Raw genomic sequence first — 9610 nt, 5'->3', positions numbered from 1 at the left:
TCTGCCATCCCGGTGGAATCGTAGCCATGACAGACGTGGCTGATGAGAGCCACCACCATCGGGAAGTAATTCCCACAAAAGTAAATCATGAAGCCTAATTACCTCTAATCACTCATTATCATGCACTCTAGTACTCTACTGAGCATGCGAGCCCAATGATTGGTAATTTTTACTATACTCATAGTGATCATGGATGCTTAAGCCTAGTGGTGGCTCGTAATTTTAACTGCCAACCCGATGGCTGGTAAATTTAACTGCCAGCCCGATGGAATCATAGCCAAGACAGACGTGGCTGATGAGAGCCACCACCACCAGGCAGTAATTCCCACTTGAAAAGTAAATCATGAAGCCTAATCACCTCTAATCACTCATTACCATGCATCTAGTACTCTACTGAGCATGTGAGCCCGGTGAGACTAGTAATTTTTACTACACTCCTAGTGATCATGCTTGCTTAATCTCGGTGGTGGGTGAGTGGCGGTTGGTAATTTTAACTGCCAGCCCCTTGGAACTATAGCCACGACATACGTGGCTGATGAGACCCACAAAAGTAAATCATGAAGCCTAATCGCCTCTAATAAATCATGCAGCCTAATCACCTCTAATCCCTCACTACGATGCACTCTAGTACTCTCTTGAGCATGCAAGCCCGGTGACTGGTAATTTACTGCACTCGTAGTAATCATGCATGCAAGCCTGGTGGTGGTAACTAGAAGGTGAGTAATTACGGGCCACTGCGGTGGTTGGTAATTAACTACCATCCTGATGGGTCTTGGCCGCCACCATAGATGTGGCTAGGAATATTAGATGCCACCACCTCTAATGACTCATTACCATGCAAGTTAGTACTGTCGCTTTGAATTAATCAAAATTTGGGCCAACCACTGCGATGGCTCTCACCTTGATAGTGTAGTTAGGCTACAAACTTAAGCCTCTGCTATTCCATTCCCTTAACTATTTTGTCTTCTATTACTCTTGACCGTTTCATTCTCCCTTGCAACGGACTGCAAACTCAAGCCTCCAATATTCCACTTCCTTCACTGTTTCATCTTCTATCCCTCTCGACCATTTCTTTCTCCCTTGCAATCAGACTGCAAACTCAAGCCTCCAATATTCCATTTCCTTCATTGTTTCATCTTCTATCCCTCTCGACCATTTCTATCTCCCTTGCACTCTTCTTGCAACTTCTATCCACTCTCGTAAGTCTGGGAGCTCCTCACACAATCTTTCCTCCCCCTCTACAGCATAGTGCAAGAGCCCCTCCCTGATCTTGAAATCATGACATATGGGAGCTCCTCTCTTGCTCTTCAAAAGACCAATTTGGATGCTCTAAAAAACTTCACCAGGTTGATTCAGGAGGTGAATGTGAAGGAGGGGCAACTAGTCTGTCAAGGTTAGAAGATTACCGTCACTGAAAGCATGATTGAAAATGTTCTAGGAATTTTTGGAGGCAGTTTGCACACACACTTCTTCGAGAAGCAGTGGAAGATACATGATATTCTAGATGTATACCCCAATGCTCAGATTAGTAAAGATGGCAAAATCAAGCTTTCTAGCTTGCCAACAGACCTCCAACATGTGTTGAAGAAGACCATTCACTTCTTTCGTGATACGAGAGGAACCGTGAAGTTTTGGCAAGTTCAACTAGCAGTAGAGCAACTAAAAGGACGTGATGTATCTTTCTCAAGGGCGATCTCCAAGAGAGTGTTAACCAACCTGAAGTATTGCATGGATGGCAAATCCCAATTGTCATCTCAGTCCGTTGGAGTTGCAATGCACCTGATGGCATCTACCCTCAAAGGCATTTTTGAGCAATACGATAAGCAGATGTCTCATAAGGTGATTTTTCTACAAGAGAAAGCCATCGATGCAGCAAAGGCAGTGCAACTTGAGAAAGCTACCAATGCAACAAAGGCAATGCAACTTGAGAAAATTCTCAGGGAAGGCGCAGAAGCCAAGGTAGAGGAGGTACAAGCAAGAGCCTTGAGAGTGCTCTCAACAAAAGCAAGAACAGAAGAGGGAGAGAGAGAAATAGAGAGCCACACAAGTTTTAGTGGGTGCAGAACACCCTAATCTTCTTTTTCATTCATTTATATATATGTGTTTGAGTATTGTACATAACCGGGGTAAAGGCACAATGACCTTTAACCCCCACAACCTCCCACTTAAAGGACAATGTAGCTTTAAGGGAGAACAACCAATGAGCATACTATCCAATGCCCATCAATACGTGACAATACTCAAACTGTTGACTAGGTAGACTCTTTGTTAGCATATCTGCAGGGTTATCATCTATATGAACCTTGAAAAGCTCTATGTGCTTGTCCTCAAGTACCTCCCTGATGAAATGGTACCTCACCTCAATGTGTTTGGTCTTTGCATTAAAGATCAGATTCCGTGCTAGCTGAATAGCACTCATGGAATCACTATGCAATGTCGGTACACTTGTATGAATCCCCAAATCTCCCACTAGCCGATCAAGCCATATAGCCTCCTTGCAACCCTCTGTGGCTGCAACAAACTCAGCCTCTGTAGTAGGCAGAGCAACGCACTTCTGTGTGCGAGACATCCACGACACTGCACCACCTACAAAGGTGAACACATAACTAGAAGTGGATCTCCTACTATCCACATGCCCTGCATAGTCTGAATCTGTGTACCCAAGTACACGCATGTCTCCTCTACCAAAGCAGATGCACATCTCCTTGGTACCCTTCATGTACCTCATGATATACTTAACTGCCTCCCAATGCCCCTTTCCTGGATTAGCCATATACCGGCTAACAACTCCCACTGCAAATGCAATGTCTGGTCTAGTAGCTATCATAGCATACATAAGACTCCCAACTGCTGATGCATAAGGAACCTTGGCCATCATGGCCCTTTCCTCATCTGATTTGGGACTATCTGTATGACTCAGTTTCACATATGGAGGCAATAGAGTACTCACTGCCTTCCCCCCCTCCATATTGAAACGTTGCAATACTTTTGTAACATACTCTTTTTGTGAAAGCCAAAGGAGTTTCCTACTCCGATCACGAGTGATGCGCATACCAAGAATATGACCTGCAAGTCCCAAATCCTTCATATCAAAGGCCTCATGCAACTTGGCCTTTAATGCATCTAGGTCATAAGTATTCTTGCTAGCCAATAGCATATCATCCACATATAGTGCCAAGATTATTAGGCTATTATCCTTAGCCCTTTTAGTGTAGAGGCAGTGATCAATTTCACTCTCTCTAAAACCCTGGGACTAAATGAAAGCATCAAACTTCTGATACCATTCTCTAGGCGCTTGCTTAAGACCATAGAGACTCTTCTTTAGCTTGTAAACTAAATGCTCTTTGCCCTTTTCTTCAAAGCCTTCCGGTTGCACCATGTAAATTTCCTCATGCAAATCCCCATGCAAGAAAGCTGTCTTGACATCTATCTGCATAAGCTCCATATCCTCTGCTGCCACTAGTCCAAGCATGCATCTAAGTGTGGTCATCTTCACAACCGGAGAGAATATCTCATCAAAGTCCACACCCTTCTCTTGCTTGAACCCTCTAGCGACCAAACGGGCCTTGTACCTAGGCACTTCATCACCTGTGACCTTCATTTTGCAGACCCATTTACATGGCAATGCTTTCTTTCCATGTGGCAAAGAAACCAAGTCCCAAGTCTTATTCTTCATAAGTGAACTCATCTCTAATTGCATAGCATACTCCCACTTGCGTTGATCCTCATGCATCATAGCCTCTCTGTAGCAAGAAGGCTCCCCGCAATCAGTAAGCATCACATAGTCTACCCCTAGAACAAACCTATCAGGTGGTCTAGACACTCTAGATGATCTTCTCAAGGGCATTTCAGCTTGCTGTCCCACCTACATATCAGCCACATTTGGCTCTGATACCAATTAAGAGTGCTCTCAACGGAAGCAAGAACGGAAGAGGGAGAGAGAGAAACAGAGAGCCACACAAGTTTTGGTGGGTGCAGAACACCCGTCTTCTTTTTCATTCATTTATATATATGTGTTTGAGTATTGTACATAACCGGGGTAAAGGAACAGTGACCTTTAACTCCCCACAAGCCTTGCTGGCACAAGAGCAAGCTGAGGCCACTGTAAAAATGGTCGACATGTCTGAAATGCATGGTCTACCATACCCCCATCATAGATGCCTACATGATCCGATGGCCTATGTGCTACCACCCTGTGCACGTTTTTTGCTTTGGGGTGTTTGTGCATGCAAAATCACTATGTAGAGAATGCCATTTGCCATTGCCCATGTCATGGATAGATCAAATTGCCTACCTGCTACTTCTATCAATGGGAGAGGAGGTGCAGTCATAGGTGTAGGTTGAAGGGGTAGGAAGAGTTATACCGATATTTGGAAAATTTGGGGTTAAGGTGGAATTTGTTCATCCTAATCTCTCGTGCCATGTCTTCTCGGTGCATGCTCCAAATTTGGCTAGAGATAGAGCTCTTCTGTGGGAAACCGTTCACTTGGTAGACAACGTGCTTCTACTTGGAGACTTTAAAATGGTTGAGAGTAGAATGGACAGGTGGGAAGGGATAGGCAGTGTGATAAGAGGCCGTGAACTAAAAATGTGGACTCACCTCAAAGAAAGGGTAGAGCTGGTGGACATATGGGAAGAAACCACCTTTACTTGGACAAATAACTAGGTAGGACACCTCCATAGGAAAGGGCAATTGGATAGAGCATATTGCTCCAAGAGAATAGTTGAGGAGATGCTTTGTGTTAAGAACAGAGCGTTGGTTACCCTCCCCTTCTCGGATCACAAACCCATTTCCATAGTCCTAGAAAAGGAAGAAAGGATCATTGGCTACTATTGGTTCAAGGCCACAATCCTTTCTTTTTTCAACTTCTGTACGTCCAGAATAAGATTGATAAAATCTGGCACAATGCTTTTGGGGGGTCAGCTAATGCAACGGATAAATGGATCAGAGCCACGAATAGGACCAAAGTTTTCTTACAAGCAATCAAGCGTAGAGCTGACAAAGCTAGGTCTCTTAGAACTCAAAAGCTTGAAGATCAGCTGGCTCTCCTTGAGCATGGCAACATTGATCAAGGTCAGAAGCAAATGAGGACAGTCAGAGCTAAACTCAGAGTAGAAGCGGAAATAGCAGCCAACTAGGCCAAGATTTACATTTAGGATTGGTGGGCAAGGAGAGCAAATAAGGCTAATGAGGATATGTTCAAAATCTTGAGGAAAAAACATGTTAAAGAATCCCTAGAGGCTCTTCAAGTTGGAGACATACTCATTCAAGACTCGGTCTCAGAGCACTCTCATTGGTACACCTCGAATTGTTCTCTAATCCCTTTAAATTAGGAAACACTAATTTGAGGCCCTTATGAGACCCCATATCTCCCCTAATGATGTGGAGATTTCTCCCATGTCAGAGTACCATTTGTTGACCACCTGGATCCTTATCATGTGTTGTACGCTCAAGCAAGTAAAAGACAGTGGCATAGGAATCCACTAGTCTCTGATGGATCTTGCTTACTGAATTGCATGCTAGCTCCTGGCTCACTAAGCTCCTGGCTCACTAGTCTCATGATGATACGTCCAATACTTTTGCATATAATACACCGTGTTCTTGGGCTACTCCATCAAGCATAGTGGCATGCTATGGGAGAGACATAAACACACACACACCCCAATAAAAACATACACACCCAAGCCTTGCTTCTGGCAGTTTGTAATTGCCCTGCTTTCGGTAGTTTGTAGTGGGTCTTGTAATTCCCAGCTCTTGGTCTTTTTGCCAAAGGCATTTTTTGTCAGTGGGCATATAGCCAACAAAGGAAGACAGGAGCAAAGAAAACTGAGGTGAGATGCTCCTAGGAGATCATTGCATCCTACATTATAGAGACAAGAAATGCATTGAAGGTGGTTTAGAATTTGCTCGTAGTGTCATGAAAGAGAAAAGTTTCGCTCCTTTGCTCCATTGCATTACGCTACAAGCAGAATTCATGAGTGAGGCCTGTGACCTTAGGGAAGAGGAGATGAGCGAAAGAATACCCAATGCAATGGCACTTCATACCTGGGTTTTCTCCATCTCTCGAGCTAGTCATTGTTAAGGCAAAACAAGTTTCGAAACTCGCATCAATCCTCCTCTCTGGCAGCAAGCTTAACTTGCAGATCGGAACAATCTAAGAGGGCTCGAAGTCTATGCTCTTCACAGCTTGCATGAAAAGTAGCAGGTCTCCAATGGCCAAGAGTTCTCCAAGGTCTCCATGGTCTCCAAGCTCATAGTATAGGGAAGGGAAGGCCAAGAGTTTGGGTGCCATGAAGAAAAGGAGTCCTAGGCAATAGGCATGCATTCTAAGATAGAAGAAGGGGGAAAGGTCTAGGGCCACCTCTTTTCCCACTCCAAAGTACCAACCTTTTCACCATCATCATTAATCTCCATCTAGGCGTACTTAGTACCTCCAAAATGCCAACCAAAAATCAGACCACCATTCAAAAAATCTTCTGTCACAAATTCTTCAATCCTCCAAAAAAAAAAAAAAAAAAGCTCTTATTGCTCTTTCTCTAGTCCATGATTTCTTTTAATGCTTCATAATGGAGGTAATGATTGTACTAAGTCCTATGGCAACACTATCCATGTGGCCATATCTCTAAGCCATGCCACACAACCATCAAAAAATGCGGTCCTAGATGTGTTATTCGACTAAGTACTTATGGGATGGGCATGCCACTTTGCATATAAGTCAATAACACCTAGGTTGAGATGTGTGCAAAGTATTATGACCATCAGATATGTGTTGCATTGTCGATCAAGCATAAAATAGCATTTTTGCCTTAGTGTCATGGACAACCATTAAAAAACATGGTCCTAGGTGTGATATTTAAAAAAGAACTTGTCGGATTGGGGAGCCAATTTGCAAGAAAGTCAATTTCAACTAGGTTGACGTGCATGCAAAGTATTGTGTCTATCAGTTATGCTTTGCATGGGGGATCACACATTATACACCGTTTTCCCCCTAGTGTTATGCACATCCGTCAAAGAACACGCTCTTAGGTGTATTATCATAACAAGTACTTATTGAATGGGCATTCCACTTTGCATGGAACACCCATTAGATTCTTTGAGGCACGTACAAAGTATTGTGCCTTTTTCAGCTTGATGCTTATAAGAAAAGATTCGATCTTGCATTTGCCGTAAGCACTCCCACTGCTGCCTTGCAGAATGTAGAGTTATGGCATGCCAGATATGGGCACATGAGCTATGGTAGCTTGATGACACTTTAGAAGAATGCTATGGTTGATGCATTGCCTCCTTTGGAGTCACCTCCTCCTCATGCCTGTGAAGGATGCATCCTCAGTAAGATGCATAGATTTTCCTTTAAGAAGGATGGTGCAGTACGAGCTACCCGAAAAGCCTGCAACCGAGCCTGCAACCAGGAAGTCAAAATCAAGGAAAGAGGAAGCGGCATGAGGGAGGGGCCGGACCCCTGAAGGAAGGGAACCGGCTCCATTCTAGAAAGGAACAAGGAGGGCCAAGCCTGCAATCAGGGAGCTCAACAAGGCGACCTACTCAAAGCAATGTGGCACCAACCCCTTGAAGGAAAGGAGTCCTTGAGATGTAATTTGAAGGAAAGGAGTCTTTGAGATATAATCTATGTAATATGTGTGTAATCTATTGAATTGTTAATCTTCTCTAGAGTTTACTTGGGCAATGTTTTCTTAGCTATGTGACTAGACAGTGTCCTTTCACATGCCAAGGACCATAATGTGAGATGAAAGATTTTGATTTGACAACTAATGTGAGATGAAAGATTTTGATTAGATCATTAATGTGAGACTAAAAGATTTCGATTAGTCAACTATTGTGAAACGAAAGATTCTGATTAGTCAACTAATGTGAGATGAAAGATTTTGATTAGATAACTAATGTGAGACGAAAGATTTCGATTAGACAACTAACATGAGACTAAAGAATGAGAAGGTCGGGCTCAATGAACTCTCTCCCTATTTAAGTGCAATGCAGACACAACTAAGAGCCCATTATGAAATCTAGTCTCAAAACTCTGTACACCGATCCACTTACTGTGAATCTATGGCATACCCAAAAGACTTTGGAATGCCTTTGTTCGATTTCAAAATGATGTTATATGACCTCCTCGCGGAAATAGACTTGGAGAAGGAGGAGGAAAATAGCTACAAGGAGGACATGCTTAGGTGGTGGGTGTATTACTTAGCATTGGCATAGACGGTGAATATTAATTTCCCTGGCTATTCTTTTTTTTGCTCCTTTAAGGTGTTTGTCAAGCTCATGATGTAAGTTTCTTTTGGCAAGTGCGAAGATGTATAGAGCACAAAGATTAGGATGAAGAGGACCCTTAGTGAAAGGAGTTACTATGGGCATACAAGTCGACAGAGTCAAGCAAGTAGTGTGTAATCTGAGGGTGTGAAGAGGTCTACCATTATGCATCAGACTGGCCCAAAGAGATGGGAGATGCTTGCCATAGAGAGGGTGATAAGATAGTTGGGAGTTTGGAACTTCCTTGATCCACAAAATGTCATCATATTTTGAAAAAGTAGAAACCTTGCAGACATTTCTTGGACTTGTGGGACTTTCTCATGGTGCTCATAATACCTGTCAACCTGCTTCCATGTTAGTACATTAATGTTTTAAGTAGCCCGGTGGTTGAAATCTGACGGTTAAAGATAACCAATCTAAAGGGGACTGTTTTAGTATAGCATTGTATAACAAAATTTAGGATAGCATGGTAGTAGTGTAGGAATAGCATGGTAGTAGTGCAGGATAAGTGATCACCAACACGGTGGTTGGTTGCACTAGGATATAAACAGCCACCATCATGGTGGTTTGCTTCTTATTATTAAGCAAGCTCTGTTTAAACACCAATTTGCATGCCCTCAAGAAAAACTCAATGATGCCCATGATGCTGTAACATGGCTTATAGCCAACCTCTCCATAGGCACGCATTCAACATACAGTAAACAAAGCCTTAAGAATATTGTAGTACACAGAGTGTTCCATGAAGTGAAAGTGGATGAATTGCAAAGGAGAAGCCGGCACGATTGTGATTATAAAATTAAAGGAGTTTGTGGTCTGCACAGCATATGGGGCTTTTCAAACAACCAACTAATTAAAACAAGAAAACTTTCTTGTTTCTGCAGCATAGGGGATCATGACAATTGTGAGAACATTGCAATTGGGAAGACATGGGAGCGAGTTCAAGTTTTTCCTCTATGTTCAAATGGAGTGATAAAAAATGGAGAGACAAACGACTTGCCACAGTTTGGGGAGAGTTTTGATGACCTCACTAAATGTCTGGAAGAGGGGGATAACTTTGCAGCTGTCATTCACTACATCTGGGGAGAATGATGAATGACCCATACTTTCTATTACAGTGCATAAAACCTATTGAGGAAATATTTAAGGACAATTGGGGAACAACTTATGAGAAGTGGGATGTAGTAGTCGGAGCTTTTTGGTACAAAAAAACATCCAAGAGAGGCCGCAATTACGAATTGCTACATAAGAGTCCACAAACATTTGTGTACTCTCATCTAGTAAGAGCTATTAAGTTCAAGATGCAACCTGTGCCACAAAAAAAGAAGGGCAAGAGTGTCTTCA

The sequence above is a fragment of the Dipteris shenzhenensis genome, chromosome 32 (genome assembly GCF_047967505.1).
Source record: "Dipteris shenzhenensis isolate YYH24624 ecotype China chromosome 32, Dip_SZ_1.0, whole genome shotgun sequence".
Taxonomy (NCBI): Eukaryota; Viridiplantae; Streptophyta; class Polypodiopsida; order Gleicheniales; family Dipteridaceae; genus Dipteris; species Dipteris shenzhenensis.
This window is presented reverse-complemented; position numbering follows the sequence as displayed.